Below are 17,497 nucleotides of genomic sequence, written 5' to 3'. Positions count from 1 at the left end.
CAGAACTTCCTCCACCATTCAAAATGAAAATTCATGATCGATCCGTTTGTTGTGATTCTCCATTTTAAAAGTCTACTTCTGATAACACTAGAATCCCTGCATAACAGGAATTTCCCACTTGCCTTCAAAATATTCAACAAGGCCACCTCCCAAGATGACTCCAAAGCCCTAATTTTAGAGACCGTGTCCCCAGTTCTGGGCTCATCCACAAAAGAAAACAAACAAACATCCTGTCCACGTGCAGCTCATCAGGAGCATTCAAGGTTTTATGCTTTGAATTAGGTCACGCCTCACTCTAAACTTCAAATGGAAACAAGGCCAGTCAGTCCAATTTCTTATCTGGAATGAATGCATTGTCCTCTTTTGAATTTACCCCAATGTATTCACATCCTTCCCTAAAAAAAGGCCAAAAAATTGCATAATGTTTGACATTGTGCCACCAGTGCCCTATGTAACTGAAACATGACATTCTAATTTTTGTTCAGTCCTTCTAATAAAAGGATGGCATCCTTCTAGATTGTTAATGTATATGTATTCTAGGACTTGTGCAGTTAACTCACCTGTGCCTCGGAATTCCAGGCATTCGCCATTTAATTAATATTCTTGCTTTTGTAATCTGACTACAAACTGAAAAATAACTTCATTCTGCTATATTATATTCCATCTGCTAGATTTTTGCACACCTACTCAAACTATATGTAACTTCATGACTTCTGAACATGATATTTTCCTAAGTGTTGCCTGAATTTGGCTGCATGCCTTCACTCCCTCATCCAAATACGCATTGAGTGTTCACTTGCAATCAGAATTAAAGGTACAATCTTTACATTCAGCCCTTTTTCATTCATTGGGGGGCTGAGCACTTGCTAAGATTGTGATTACTGTCTTCTTTATACTTGGCATTTTGTCACTATCTGAAGCTTTTCAAAATTAGTTTGGTGTTTTATTAGAGTAGTCAATACTGTTAAGGTGTTAGGATTTAGCTACGGGCTCATCTGAGAGCTTGTCTTTCTGCTAAATTTTTGCATTATTTTTGTAACTGATCAGTTCAAACTAGACTTGCCATTTATGGCAATTACATTTTAATTGTTTTGTACCACTCCGACTAGAAATAAACGTTATTTTTTTGAATGCCTCGCTATTTGAAAACTAAATATGCACTTTTGGAGGGCAGGTGTAGACAAATTTCTCCAGTGAGATTCTCCACTCTACTATGGTCAAACTATATAAAAGTGTTTCATAAACTGGCATAATGTGTTTTACATTTATGGAATAAATACAGATTAATGGCATTAAGCAGACAAAATGGTGTAGCTCAAACAGTATCAACTGATTCTATCCCGATGCACAGCACAATTTAACGTTATGGGCACGACTTGCACTAGGTTGAACCAAGAGAAACCACACCAGCTTGTCTGGTCAGTATTTCGCTCTCCATCATCCCCGCCCCTAAACTAAATCTACATCGGAGATGTAGACTGGCAGAGACGCGGAAATTGTTTGCCAGTCTAAAGAGACTAGGAACTGCGCGATTGCAAACTTAAAGCTTAGAGTCAAATTCTTCAGTTTCTTGAAGGTCATATTCTAGTTTTACCAATCATTTATTAATTCAATCTCAAGACTCTTTCCAAAATAAAAATGTAAAGTCGGTAGTAGCATACCTAATAACTCGAGATTTAATTAAACTATGTGGGTCAATGTAACTCGATAAAAATCACGAGACCCTCGTTTGTATGTTACAGCATTAGTGTTGGTGAATACGGTTTCTCTATTCCCAGACAGCAAATGCCGTGTCATTTTGTTTCTGTATCCATGGAGAACATTTTAATTCGGAATAATCTAAGCAACAGTCAATTTTCTGCAGCGTGTGTTTTAAAACACAGTGGTTAATATTCCACAACGTGGAAGCTGTGCCGAGCAAGTGAGAAGTTGCCGAGCTCCCTCTTGGGGAACATTTACATTGTAGAGTGGCTATAAACCCGAGACATCCCGATTCCAGATAAGTTACCAACAAAATAAAAGATAATCCCTCGTCAGAGGCGGCATTTGGATCAAAGCGATTCCCCGTTATATTTGTAACTTTTAAAGAAAACAAATGCATCTCAATCACAAAAGTGCAACTGTAATAAAAGCTAACTCGAACGGCTGCCCGCTGCAATTGCCCATTAGTCTGCCCTATTTCGGTGGCATATTCCTGAGCTGGAATCCACCTTGCAGCGTGTGTTGGAGTACTTCCACTTCAAACTGCCCTCCTTTAGCCATGCAAACAGGCTCCCTCACAAATCCCCACTGACACATGCAGTGAAAACCTCAGTCTTTCCCACCTCTCACAACAACTTTCTTGTTAGCATTCACGTTGGAGCCAACTGCTGCATAATTCCGCTTAGGAAGCTGCTCAAATAATTCACGTCATGTAAGGGATAGGATCGGTGTCGGGGGAGGGGGCTGCGTTGGTGGTGCGGGGGAAATCAAGCTAGTTTAATTTTTAGCACAAAGATATTTCAAACAAACAATCTGAAGACACATGAAAAGATATCAGCATTAATCCATTAGAGACGTTGCCCTACGTGAAACGCAGTGCCTAACCGTAATTTTAAAAAAGTGTACTTTTTAAAACCCATTCATCCGATGTGTTTCTATGGGCAAGAGATTTTCATTTCTACTAGAGGAGTTTCAGAAAATTAAGCATTCATTTGCGGATCTCCTACCTGACGGAAATTTGTTTTGGTTGCTTCTCGGCTTTAAAATGAGTGGTACGATCCCAACAAAAATGACATTTTCCTCATAAGACACCTGCCGATGCAGAGTGACTGCAGCAAATTGGTGAAACCGAGTGAATCATACATCACGTCATCCTGTTTTGGACGACAGCTCCCCATTAAATAAAATTAAGCACAGAATTAGTTACCTGTAGGACTTCTCCACAGGAAACATGTACAGGTTAGTTGTCATTCCTATTAAAATGGAGCTGCAGCATCCGGGAAGACCTCAGAATTTACCGGAAAATAAAAGATCAGTCCGAAAAGGATTGACAGTTCCCCAGGTCTCCCCATCTCAACGCACTGAAGCCCAGTCTCGACAAGCCTTCAGTCCACCCACTCCTGACTCAAAGCATCATGTTTGGAGAAATAAAGAAAACAGGATATTCTAAAGCTGTTGGCAGCTGGGTTTAAAAATTCCCCTTCAGCATGCATTTATATTTGCTTAAAAGCTCTATTTAAAGCTGACTAACGGTCTGTCCAGCGAATAAACAGTTTTGCAAGATTAGCAATTAGCAGCTAGCAGTGATAAGCTCAGTAGCCCCTTGATCTGAAGGCTTTTTGGAAGTAATAGAGCACTGCAGCAGAGGGAGAGAGAAAAGGGAGGAAAAAAACCAGGAGGATTTCCGCTAAGTCTAATCAATCAGGAATGTATAATAGCTTCCATGCAGAACTGCTGACACTGGGTCAGCAGCTTCTGTGACCCCTAAACACAAGACCAGCACTACAAAAAAAGATGAGAGAATCCGAGCTAATTGTCTAGCAGTGCAGTGCTTTCTTCACTTTCATCCAGCAATACAGCTCCAACCACACCCGCACATTTCATGACAAGCCAGTGAAACATCTTTCATCCTCATTATTTCGTGTTTTCTTTTGGCTTTCCCACTTAACTCCCTACGTTTTACCAGCAAACGTGCCGGCAAAGATGAAAAATATAACATTGCATTTAAATGAATGTATTTCCAAGACAATACCATTTTAATGTAATACACAGTGCCCATAAAAAGTATAAAACAATACATTCAAGCTTGTCATTTTTTTTAAACTTACTGAAAACGGTCTCACAGTAGCCCCTCTCAGCAGAAGAGAAAGTTGCCAGATTATTGCTACTTTGCCACCAGCTGCTCCGCACTGGATGCAGATTAAAGCACTTTTAAACTCCAGAGCCTCACCATGTGACCAGGCAGTCATTTGTGATGGGCAGAATAAATTATGAGACGAGCTTTGCACCCCCTAGCCAATGTTTGTGGAACTGTAGCTTTCTTGAAAAAAATCACTGGTGTCTGCCAAACCTCCCCGAGCTCAGTCTCCAGTCAAACACACGGAAGATAAAATATCTTTAAGTACACACATTACAAATATCTGCTGTTCCAAAGTTATTGAATCTTGCGAGAAATTGAAGGGATTTTGGAGAGTGAATGGGGGTGGAGTTGGACGTTTAATTGATTGGGGAAGTCTTAAGTTTATTTCTTTATGTGTGTTTGTTTCTCTCTTTAACCCTCTCTGCTTGGAATGCAAGCTCAGAGCCGGTTTCTAAAGCACAGCAGCTAAACACACAGTACACATTAACAAATCAATACAAACAAAGGTCTTCAAGTCTCTGCATAAAACATGAGCCTCTTCTGAGGCTCTTTATCCTAATTGAGCTCTGATCCTGCCACCTCATTCAGAATGCACTATCTGCTGCCTCAGCCGACAAGCATGGGGAGATTATGTATATACATACACACTGATATATATTTATGTACTTGCCAGAAATATGGAAATGACATCTATTTTTCTGACTCTGCTCCATTTTCTCACACAGCTGCTGCATTCATTTGCTCAAAATACTTAGGAGTGTTGTTTATTTGAGCTGACTTAAAACTTGAAGTTCTTTTAAACATCTTTGTTCCATAGCTCTTTGACCAACTTTCCTTACAAAATTTAATATACACTTAACTATCAGTTGTACTTTTATAAGAACAGTAAACCGTTAGTTCAATGCAATGTAGTCTGGCATTCAAAACAGATTCAAGAAGAAAGTCAACTTTGCAGTTACTATTAAGCAATACAAAGATGTTCCAGCATCCTGAAATGGTTGACAGATCCTTTATTTCACCCTTTCTTCTTTTCTCTACTTCCTTTGTTTCATTTTCTCAATTGCTCTTTTCAACGTTACTGGAGGTCTGCATAATCCTTCACCTAGGTTTCTCTAAAAATGCAATAAAAATGGCATAGAGTATCTGGATGCATCATAAGTATAGGCTCGAATCCCAGTTCCTAGCTCCTGAAGTTGATACTTGTGGTTCTTATATTGCTGTTCTGTATTATTATTGTTGGAAATTTTGATAGCATCAATAACATTTCCATGGCATATCTGAAAATAGCACAGCATTAGATGCTTTCTCTTGCACAGTATTGGTGCATTTGAATCTTATAAATACACAGCCATTTTGCCAAGAAATGCTATGCTTGGCTGGGGATTTTTAATCTTTAGAATGAAACAGCCAATTTGCAAATCTTTATACTGCATTTAATCATTCACTCAGCTATTCAATCTAAACAGTAATAGCAGAAAACACTTAAGAAATTGTATTTCACGCTAAAGTGATTAGACTTCTAAAAGCATGCTTGAAGTTTGGCAGCATTTTGCGTATTTAATGTGCTGATCATTAAAGAAATTCTCCAAGCTAAATTACTAACAGGAGAACTATTAAAACACAAACAAGTAATTTATGCTCAGAGAGGTAATACACTAATACGACTGCCAAACCTTTAAATAAAATGCCAAGTTTCTCTCATATTATCTGTCCCCCTTTGCACGTGTTAGACAATTTTTTTTAACATTTGTGTTAGATTTAAACTCTATAAAAATGTATTTTAAAAAGTGAAGGCTTTGTATTGATAACATGCAACCAAGCTGTGCAGAATGAAGTCCCAGGTACTGTAGGCTGAGTCTCCAATCTTCTTTGAGGTGGATTGGTAGTGTGACAATTGATCTCATCACCTCTGTGCTAAGGTGGGACAAAAGTATCATCCAGTTTTTGATCACCACTTATTGCTCTATGTTGCAATTCGGAGTATAAAGATTTGGCCAATATTTGACATATCAGTGGTGATGCCACAATCAAATAGCTTGCTGATATGTTCTGTATTGAGGTTTAAAGAATTGTCACAAGTGCAAGATTATGAAAATGTTATTTTAGGAGTTTTGTTCCGTCTGTATTAACTTACCAGAAAACGAGAGACAAAAGCGGGAATAAAGTGAGCAGGGAAAATGAACATTCGTAACATTGAAGTCCTGAGTGGCTTGAATTCTATTATGAAGCCTTGGCTTTTGCAATGATTTCAAAGGACTATTGATGTGCTCTAGTTTAGATCCCAGTCATATCCCTTCTTTTAGTTGGTTAGCTGTTTGAATTGATGGTCTGCATGCGAAGATATTTGCTACTAAATCAATGGAAAATAAGCTTGAGAACATGACTTTTAATCAGCAGCCATAAAAGCAATTTGTTTTTCAATTTTCTCATTTCTGCTCCTTCAAATACAAAGCCTTTCCTGGGGTACAATATCAAATCTTAGCCAAGTTACCACTTCATAAGCAAAACAGTGAACATCTGCAGCTTAACTAGGGATCATGGACATCATGTGACCCAGCATTGTCCTTGGGCAATGCCCCAGTACATGCACTCAGACTAAGGTGTCACTGTATAATGACTGAGAACAAGACCAATGATTTGAATCCTCCTAACCCTAGCTCAGGAACTCTTGGTCTAGTTAACTATCCAGTTTCCAAACCCAAGCTCTGACTTGGCTGAGATCAAAAGCATAGCACAAACTTAACTTTAAAACAAGGGCCTTATATGTAAGAGCAGCTAATGTGATCTGGATTTGAAATCACAGATACAGATCTTTTACATTTAAAATATTACTACTGTTCTTACATTTAACTGATGTCAGCTGATCTTAGTTTTCTCAATACAATCATATATCAGAACTGTGGTGACTGCCTATCCTAGACATATACAATTTACCAAGGGCCGTGAGTAGTTTCTGGTTTGCAACAGATTGATCAATATAAAGGAAGTTTTGCTGTGCTTCCAATTTGAAGCTGTTACACTCTCACTATGGCAATACCAGATGAAAGTCAAGACTTTTCTTGTGCGTGAATAAATCCCTCACCAAATCTGCATGAAAGAGCTACTCCTGGTGCTTTACAAACTTCAAATAATATATGGGTGGCTGTTGTCAGTAAGCCACCCCATCTTTAAAGCATGCTGGTAAAGCACATGCTTTCTGAAGAAGGGTCCAGACCTGAAATATCAGCTTTCCTGCTCCTCTGATGCTGCTTGGCCTGCTGTGTTCATCCAGCTCTACACCTTGGTATCTCAGATTCTCCAGCATTGGCAGTTCCTACTATCCCTGTTAAAACAGCACTAGTTCAGCTCTAGTCAGGTTAAACCACTGGGCTAGGATAAGAGAGAAGCATGCACATATGGTTCTGATAACGCATGATTCTCTATTCTAGATCTATACTCCATTGGAAAACAACAGGATGGGAGCCTGACTGTTTCTCAGCCAAATTGGTACAACTGGGGTGAAGAGGAAATGGGTTGGCACTGAAATTCACTTGGATCAGTATGATTCCTTTATCTGGTGTCAGCTGTGATCTGCAGTATGATTCCTTGTCTAAGAATGCTAGCATTGTAGGCATACTGTGCCAAACAGATTAGAAATGCCCCATGTTCAATTCCTGGTCTATGTTGGATCAATCAACTTCAGCAAAAGTCACAAGGCCTGAAATCTAATTTTTCCACTCAAGTGTGGTGCTGAAGGAGTACAGCTGGCTAATATTCATCCCTCAATGAACATCAATAAAACTGTGGATGCTGTAAATCAGAAACAAAAACAGAAGTTGTCGAAAAAGCTCAGGAGGTCTGGCAGCTTCTGTGAAGAGAAATGAGAGTTAACATTTTGGGTCCAATAATGCTGAGCTTTTCCAGCAAATTTGTTTTTGTTCCTGATTTATAGCAGCTGCAGTTCTTTTGGTTTTGATTCTATTATAGCGTTCTTCTTAACTGATTGGATGCTATTTTTGACCCCAGACCCATCAGCAGAGCAAGAACATGAACTAGGCACCTTAATCCAGTTGGCTATGCAATGACTCCTTTTGAATGGTCCAATATACAAATGCTGAGCAACGATAGGATTGAACTAAGCTAAATTGACACGAATAGTAAAATTACCTATCAACATTGACAGTATCTCACACATGAATACTAGCTAGTTAAGAGGGGTAATGTGAAGAAAATTAGGAAAAGCTAATGGAAAGGAGAAATGAGATGAAAACATAAGGAATGACAGAAGAGAGCAAGTGAGAGATTAAGGAAATTGCTATCTTCCAACATTTGATGGAAGATGGTAGATCAGTTGTAATATCTATTTAGATTGTATCAACAGTAGCAAGAAATAGATTTAAATTCACCACTTATTTGCACAAGTCAGCATCAAATCCAAAACTTTTGTTCATGCATAAGATTGAAGATTTATTGTGATAATGGGAACTGCAGATGCTGGAGAATCCAAGATAACGAAATGTGAGGCTGGATGAACACAGCAGGCCCAGCAGCATCTCAGGAGCACAAAAGCTGACGTTTCGGGCCTAGACCCTTCATCAGAGAGGGGGATGGGGGTGATGGTTCTAGAATAAATAGGGAGAGAGGGGGAGGCGGACTGAAGATGGAGAGAAAAGAAGATAGGTGGGGAAGAGAGTATAGGTGGGGAGGTAGGGAGGGGATAGGTCAGTCCAGGGAAGACAGGCAGGTCAAGGAGGTGGGATGAGGTTAGTAAGTAGGAGATGGAGGTGCGGCTTGGGGTGGGAGGAAGGGATGGGTGAGAAGAAGAACAGGTTAGGGAGGCAGAGACAGGTTGGACTGGTTTTGGGATGCAGTGGGGTGTGCAGGGAAGAGCTGGGCTGGTTGTGTGGTGCAGTGGGGGGAGGGGACGAACTGGGCTGGTTTAGGGATCTGGTGGGGGAAGGGGAGATTTTGAAGCTGGTGAAGTCCACATTGATACCATTGGGCTGCAGGTTTCCCAAGCGGAATAGGAGTTGCTGTTCCTGCAACTTTCGGGTGGCATCATTGTGGCATTGCAGGAGGCCCATGATGGACATGTCATCTAAAGAATGGGAGGGGGAGTGGAAATGGTTTGCGACTGGGAGATGCAGTTGTTTATTGCGAACCGAGTGGAGGTGTTCTGCAAAGCGGTCCCCAAGCCTCCGCTTGGTTTCCCCAATGTAGAGGAACACATCCACTTGGTTCGCAATAAACAACTGCACCTCCCAGTCGCAAACCATTTCCACTCCCCCTCCCATTCTTTAGATGGCATGTCCATCATGGGCCTCCTGCAGTGCCACAATGATGCCACCCGAAGGTTGCAGGAACAGCAACTCATATTCCGCTTGGGAACCCTGCAGCCCAATGGTATCAATGTGGACTTCACCAGCTTCAAAATCTCCCCTTCCCCCACCGCATCCCAAAACCAGCCCAGTTCATCCGCTCCCCCCACTGCACCACACAACCAGCCCAGCTCTTCCCCCCCCCCCACCCACTGCATCCCAAAATCAGTCCAACCTGTCTGTGCCTCCCTAACCTGTTCTTCCTCTCACCCATCCCTTCCTCCCACCCCAAGCCGCACCCCCATCTACCTACTAACCTCATCCCACCTCCTTGACCTGTCCGTCTTCCCTGGACTGACCTATCCCCTCCCTACCTCCCCACCTATACTCTCTCCACCTATCTTCTGTACTCTCCATCTTCGGTCCGCCTCCCCCTCTCTCCCTATTTATTCCAGTTCCCTCACCCCATCCCTCTCTCTGATGAAGGGTCTCGGCCCGAAACGTCAGCTTTTGTGCTCCTGAGATGCTGCTGGGCCTGCTGTGTTCATCCAGCCTCACATTTCGTTATCTTGAAGATTTACTGCTCTTGATGACGTATTGAACTAATTGTACTTGCTCTACATGTGATAAGGCGTGCATTTTAAGAGTGCAATGTAGATTAATTTTAAAGAATCTGCTTGGTGTTTTTAATGTGGTTTCTCAGCCATCAGAGATTGAAGAACAAGGTAGCTGAACTCAAAGAGCATCTATTCATTGAATGATTCTAAGAGGCTATGGAATGCCTTCAAATAACTACAAGATTTTGCATTTCTGGTTAGAGAACCTAGCAATTTGTAGAAAATTAGAGTTACATTATTTATGCCAAAAACAAAAAAGAGCATTGCAAAAGGTTGTAACCACAGGCAAACACAAAGAAATCATGGTTTGCCTCCCCGTTCTTTAATTGAACCGATACTTTAGCAGCAACGCTTATTGCACATCTGACCTTACTTTACTCAGTATTCTGATCTTCATGCATTGAATCTTCCTGTATCTCACCAAGTCATTATGCTTTTCTTTAACTTGGCATCTAAGTGCAACAAATTATTCAACCATCAGAGTTGACCCCAAACTGCCTTCGATGAATTTCAACAATATTCTCCAAGTGAAGGAATTGCCACTGATAATTGAAAAGAGAAAAGAATCAGAAGAGAAGAGAATTCACACTGAGCCTATTGACACACTGGCATTTGGACTTTGAGATCACTCACACACACACACACACACACACATTAGATCAAGGGGTATTGTTCTCGTCTTTGACCAAAGCATTGCTATGAGCATGGTTAAAAACTGAACGGAACAGAAGTTTGGAGAAGGTGAGCTCCAAGGACTGAATGTTAATAAACATGAGTGGGCAATTGGGAGCAGTTGAAGAAGGTGAAGATTTGAGCATAATTTTTTTGTGAAGATGTAAGTTTGAATCATACAGGAACAGAACCTGATGAACCTGACAATGTCAGCAAGCATTGAGATAAATGTAACTTTGTGGCCATGAGTTTGGATGGTACACAATCTTTGCAAAGGTGTAGCAGATTAACTAAACTTGAAAGGAACAGTGTAAAAATGAGGAAGCAGGCATACATTGATTTGAAATCAAAGCCTGGGACAACGTGTAGGTATGAGTTGGGCAGGGATAGGCAGAGGGTCCTGAGGCAGTCAAACAGATAGCCTCATCCTACTAGACTTAAATAAAAGGATGAAATCAAAGTGAGTTTGATTAACAAAGATAGTAGGAACTGCAGATGCTGGAGAATCTGAGATAACAAGGTGTAGAGCTGGATGAACACAGCAGGCCAAGCAGCATCAGAGGAGCAGAAAAGCTAATGTTTCGGGCCTAGACCTTTCATCAGAAATGGGGGAAACTCCAACAACTCCCTTCTCTGCTTAATTGAACTTGTCCTTATCCTTAACAACTTCTCCTTCAACTCTTCCACTTCCTGCCAACTAATGGGGTGGCCATGAGTGGGCCCAAACTCTGCCTGCCTCTTTGTAGGATACATGGAACAGTCCCTCTTCTGAAGCTAGACTGGCCCCATCCCCCACCTCTTCCTCCGTTACATCGATGACTGTATTAGCACTGCCTTGTGCTCCCACGAGGAGCTTGAACAGTTCATCAACTTTACCAACACCTTTCACCCCAAACTCAAATTCACTATCTCTGATACTTTTCTCTCCTTCCTGGACCTTGTCATTAAGAATTTCTATTTTACCTTACTCTTTTGGAACAAATTGGAGCAGTGAGATGCTTTGCTTTTGAAGAAGAAGTTGCAATACCAGTCACACTAGTCCAACCAGATCTGACAGTGGCGGCCCTGGATGGTCATTTACTAGAAATAGCTGGAATGGGAGTTCATCACAGAGTATATGGATGTATTGACAGTGAAGAAGTAGGCAAAGTAAGTATTAACCAGATCTCCAGAGACAGAAATGTAACAGCTTCAAGAGTTAAAACCAAGGAGATTGAGAGGATTGTGCAATCAGAGACATGTGGTTATTTCTTTCCATTGTTGAAGAAATCTCGTTATAATTATAGAGATAGTAGGAACTGCAGATGCTGGAGAATCTGAGATAACAAGGTGTAGATCTGGAGGAACATAGCAGGCCAAGCAGCATCAGAGGAGCAGGAAAGCTGACATTTCGGGTCTGGACTCTTCTTCAGATGCGCGCGCGCACACACACACACACGCAAAAATCACACTTACACACATGTATTTCTTTCTTGTAGAGGTGACTGAATAGCGTTAAGTAGTGAGAACTGGCTGATTCTTGATTTGATTGGATTTGGTTTGATTTGATTTGATTTATTGCTGTCACATATACCTAAGTACTGTGAAAAATTTTACATGCAGCACAGCAGATCATAACGTACAAGCATATACAGATCACAGGGTGATTGAACAGAGCATGGTATAAAAAGTTATGGCTGCAGAGGAGGTGTAAGAAAGCAAGTTCAGCATTAGATTCGAAACTTGAGAAGTCCACTCAGCAGTCTAATAACAGTGGGGAAGATGATGTTCTTGGCCCTGTTGGTCCATGTATTTAAGCTTCTGTATCTTCTGCCTGACAGAAGAAGTTGAAAGATATAATAACCGAGATGGGAGGGGTCTTTGATCACGTTGGCTGCCTTTCCATGGCAAGTGTCAAAAGTGTAAAAAGAATCAATGGATGGAGGGTTGGCTAGCGAGATGGTTTAGGCCATTTGAAGACGCTGGAAGAATATAGACATTGCGAATGAATGGAAAGTGATTAGAGCTAGCTTTGTCAGTAAATTAAAGGTCAGTGGTACCAAGGTCTTAATTGTGCAGAGACAACAAAACAAAGAAAAAGAAATCATTTTTCTATGAATGGGGGGGGGTAGGGGTGAAGTTGACTAAAGATGTCTCCTGGGGAACTTAGATGAATGATTTATCTATCTCTGACTAGAAATCTGGTTGAAGATTTTTGGTTGATATTTATTTCCTGGGTAATGAGGGTGATGGTAACACCCAGTTCCCACCACATCAGAATCAGCATGAACTCAGATTGAATAGAGATATTCCAGCGACTTGGAATTCTAATGCACATATCTCATTGCTGTTTATGAAAGCATGCTGTGCACAAATTGGCTGCTGTGTTTCCTGCACTTTAAACATGGCTACAGTTCAAAAGTACTCACTCGGCTAGGAAGTGTTCTGGGACATCCTGTGAGAATGAAAGGCTCTTTATTAAAGTAAGTGCATCCCTTCTTCTTTCCCTGCACCTTCATTAATACTGAACAATGCCCTTACCCATAAATTCATTGGGGAGCCTTATTCCAAATTACCCTTTCTTATTGGAAGCTCAAATTATCAAATACTTTTGATAACTTTTTGTCAAGGAGCACTGCAGAACTATACCTTCTGAAATGATTCTCATGTTAATTCACCAACATATTTTCTCTCAATCATAATTGTTATCACCATCACCATTATTCTTTCAATCATACATATGTAACTCAAAGTCAACTCAGTATTCTGTGAGATGATACTATGACTTTAAAAGTTGTCTTTTGTCCTGGTATTTTTATGAAAACAGGTTGAGGCACATGTATCCAAGCAGTCTGCATGAAAGTCAATAAAGTAAATAGCTTGTGAAGCCTTGATTTCTTTTTCAAAGTTGGAATAATACAACCAGCCTGAATGGGTGAGGTCAAGCTCTCACAGAACCGGGACTTTTCTTAGTTTTAGCTGTTAGTAGCAGTTGCTGGTATCTTGAAGCTGGATCTGGAAGCAATTATGTTTCTCTCTGTTATAGCAAAAAGCTGGGGTTCTCTTCCTGCCATTAGAATTGCATGTGAAACAATCCATTGTACTGAATTTGCCTTTGCCTAGGGTGTGTTTATCAGGTGTTACTATATTAGAACAGTTAACTTGTAGTAACTAACATACGCATTATTTTGTTAAGATTTTAAAAGAGTTACAGTTAAGCAATTCTTTTATTTTATTTTATCTGTATTATAATTACAGCGTATGTATAAAGTGTCTTTTGTTTCGAGCCTGGTAGGTTGACCAATCAAATTGTATCCAGAACACAGGGTCTAGGCCTGAAACGTCAGCTTTTGTGCTCCTGAGATGCTGATTGGCCTGCTGTGTTCATCCAGCTCCACACTTTGTGCTCTGGATACAAGATAACAATGCCTTACACGCACCTCAAAGGAAAAGAAATAGTTTGGATATAGACTATCTTCTTAATATACTTTGAGGGAGTTTGATCTGGTCCCGAAAAAAAAGGAGCTCTTGTCCAGGTTAGGGTTAGGATTAAAAACAAAAACAAAGTTGTTGAAAAAGCTCAGCAGGTCTGACAGCATCTGTGAAGGATAAAACAGAGTTAATGTTTTGGGTCAGAACTGTGCTCTGAGGAAGGGGCACTGGACCTGAAATGTTATCTTTGTTTTTTCCTTCACAGATGCTGCCAGATCTGCTGAACTTTTCCAGCAACAACCAAGTGTCAAAAGTTTTTGTCCCTGATTTACAGAATCCGCAGTTCTTTTGGTTTTTATTGGCTTTAGGATTATTGGGCTCAAAGACAGTGGGCGGTGAGTTTTGGTGTTTTTTAAATTCGGATGCTGCATCCGGTTGGTTTAAGTAATGTGTTCCTTGTGCAGTAATGGCTTTTTTAGTCAGTAAGTGTTTCCAGGGGCATGGAAGAAGTCATTTTGGGAGTTTTACAGAAAGTGAATAAGGCAAAGGTTTTGGAATTGACGGACAAGCTGGAGTTGGGGTTGCCTTTGTGTGAAAAAGGGAGGTAACTGCAGCAACAGCTCAACATTTACTATTACCAGAAACGCCATCAGAATCATTGCAAATGGTTCAAATTCAATTACAAATGAAGCGGCTTGAACATGATAAGGAAATTAAGTGGTTTGGATTACGATTAAAAGCAGAGGGAAAAAGGAAAGGAAAAGCCTTAGCAGAAGAAACGGAGAAAGAGAGAGCTTTTGAACTTCAGGTGTTGGAACTGAAAACTCAAATTTGACTTAAAATGGCAGAGTTATCGAGCAAAGGTCGGAGTTTGTGATGATGACAGTGATGGAGAGCAACCCCTTCACAGTCAAAGGACTGGCAGGGATCTGTTTAATTATGTCCAAGTGTTGCCAAAGTTCACCAAGATGGATGTGGAAGCCTTTTTCATTTCATTTGAGAAAGTGGCTAAAGAAATGAAATGGCCGGTGACCATGTGGGTATTGTTCATCCAAACAAAGTTGGTAGATGGAGCTAGTGAAGTATTTGCATCACTATCACAGGAGGTATCTGGGGAGTAGATGAGGTGAAAAAAGCCATCTTAAGTGCATGTGAGCTAGTAACAGAAGCCTGTAGACAATGTTTCAGGAATCTAAGGAAGGATCCTCATCAAATATCATTGAGGTTGAAAGGATCAAACAAAGTAATTTTGATAGGTTGAGCAGGGCATTGAAAATAGATCAAATGTATAACACTCTTAGCGAGGCAGCTATTTTGGAGGAGATCAAAAATTCACTTCCTGAAGTAATGAGAGCTTGTATAGAGGGGCAGAGTTAAAACTGTAAGATTAACAGCAAAAATTGCCAATGATTATGAGCTGGTTCGTAAATCAATTTTTGGCTTCTACCATCAATTTCAATCTGGGAGGGATAGAAATTAGGGAAATGTGAGCTCATTAGGTGGTAAGGGAAAATGAGACCTCAGTAAAGATAACAAAGATAGTTTACAACAGGTAAAAAGGAAACCCTCGTAGGTTTAAAGGAAAGTAAAAAAGCTCACGCGTTTTCACTGTAATAAAGTGGGGTACACAAAGTCACAGTGTTGGTGGTTTAGAAAAAGCACTGGGAAGATGGATGTGGGAAAACAGGATAAACCAGTGAGTTTTGTTGGAGTAGTAAAGGAAACCACAGGGGAAACTAAAATGTTGCAAGAGATTGTACAACCTGATCAGGGCTTGATTGAGAGGAAGTGACAGATCTCATTAAAGGATTTACTTGTGTAGGCAAGGTAAAGATATTAAGATTTTAAGGGATACTGGAGAAAGTCAATCTTTGCTGGTGAAAGATGAGGAGGTATGTAATTCAAAAGGAGTATTGTTAGAAGAAGTGATAATATATAGAATTCATGCTGAAAGACAGTGTTCCACTATATAAAGTAGGATTTTGAAAGACCAGTGTAAAGTGGCGAAGCGCTGGCAGGAGTAATAGAGAAACTTTCTGCTCAGAGACACAGTTTAGCCTCAGAAATGATTTTGCAGGTGGGATTGATGCCTACTATGGTTGAACAGACCTTGGAAAATCAGGCAACTGAGGTGTTACAGAAAGTATAGCCTGGGACTTTTCCTGACTGATTGGTAACATGGTTACAGAGCCATGGGTGGAAACAGGAGGAGAAGTCAAAGAATAAAGATAAGGCTTTGAAGTTCAATTATCAGAAATTAAGTCTGATCAAAAGGTTGAGAAAGAAACAAGAAAAGATGGATGATAAAGGGTTATTTTTAGTTCAGAGAAATGAGCTGAATTACAACAGAGACAAAAAACAAGCCATTGCATCAGAAGTATACACAGAAAAAGAATCCGAGTGCATCACAAAATGTTACTACCTTAAAAATGACATCTTGATGAAGAAATGGAGACTATCACATATTCAGTCAAAGTTTAGTGGGCCTTATCAAATTGACAGGAAATTGAGTGAGGTGTGTTATTTAATAAGAACGCCAGATTGAAATAAATCTCACAAAGCTTGACACGTGAAAATGCTCAACAGGTAGTTTGATAGGGAAGGAAAGCAAAAGAAGAATGTGTTGTTCTAATGATTCTGAATTAGACATTCCTCATACTAATTTGGACAATGAAGTTCTCAAAAATGGTGATAAATTATTTAGTTACCTTCCAAAGGAAAATTGGAATGGCCTAAAAGAGTTATTACAATCACATGGGGAGATATCTGGGTATAAGCTGGGAAGTACTAATCTAATTATGCACAATATAGATATAGAAAATATTGTTTTAATTAATCAACATCCTTATAGACTTAACCCTCTCAAGTTGGCATAGATTCAACTCGAGATTGAAAGCATGCTCAAACACAATGTAATAGAAGTGAGATACAGAGACTAAAGCTCACCCATAGTAATGGTGCCAAAACCAGATGGTACCCAATGATGAGAGATAATGGGAACTGCAGATGCTGGAGAATCCAAGGTAATAAAAAGTGTGGAGCTGGATGAACACAGCAGGCCAAGCAGCATCTCAGGAGCACAAAAGCTGACGTTTCTGGCCTAGACCCTTCATCAGAGAGCTCAGATGCTTTTGTGCTCCTAAGATGCTGCTTGGCCTGCTGTGTTCATCCAGCTTCACACTTTGTTATCTTTGTACCCAATGATTATGTGTAGACTATCGCAAAAACAAGGAAGTTACAAAATCTGATTTATATCCTATTCCATGTTTGGAAGACAATACTGAGAAGGTGGGGCGAGCAATTTATGTTTAGAATTTGAACTTACTTGGAGGGTGCTGGCGGGTACTTTTATCCAAAAGAGTGAAGGACATTTCAGCTTTTGTGATACTGAATGGGCTGCAACAGTTTAAAGTCATACCAATTGGTTTGAAAAATGTACCAGCCACATTTCAAACACTAACCGACAAAGCCATTTTGGGGTTTATCCAATTACGCAGTGTACATCGACGATCTGGTGACTTCTAGCCACACATGCAAGGAACATTTGGTGAATCTAATAGGAATAGTTTGTTTGACTTCGGGAGGCAGGTTTGGTGACAAAGTTGGCAAGGAGTGAGTTCACAAAAGCCCATGTCACATTCTTGGGACGTGTCATTGGG

At 40.3% G+C, this 17,497-nt stretch overlaps 1 protein-coding gene and 1 long non-coding RNA gene across 6 annotated transcripts in view; one reads left to right on the top strand and one right to left on the bottom strand.

The window, feature by feature from the left end:
• cntfr (ciliary neurotrophic factor receptor) overlaps positions 1–3,926 on the bottom strand; it is a 380,088-nt gene extending 376,162 nt beyond the window's left edge. For 2 of the 5 annotated variants that reach the window (XM_059649256.1, XM_059649278.1), the window contains exon 1: positions 3,810–3,926. The gene's annotated coding sequence lies outside the window, so the exon portion shown is untranslated. Of the gene's footprint in view, positions 1–2,708; positions 2,829–2,908; positions 3,224–3,809 lie in introns of those variants that run through there. The other 3 variants (XM_059649273.1, XM_059649261.1, XM_059649264.1) reach the window with 3 other exon arrangements.
• LOC132210062 (uncharacterized) overlaps positions 1–17,497 on the top strand; it is a 151,490-nt gene that overhangs the window by 104,452 nt on the left and 29,541 nt on the right. The window lies entirely within an intron of this gene.

Source organism: Stegostoma tigrinum, chromosome 1, assembly GCF_030684315.1.
Source record: "Stegostoma tigrinum isolate sSteTig4 chromosome 1, sSteTig4.hap1, whole genome shotgun sequence".
Taxonomy (NCBI): Eukaryota; Metazoa; Chordata; class Chondrichthyes; order Orectolobiformes; family Stegostomatidae; genus Stegostoma; species Stegostoma tigrinum.
The sequence above is the reverse complement of the archived record's forward strand: the minus strand, read 5'-3'. Positions and strand labels throughout refer to the sequence as shown.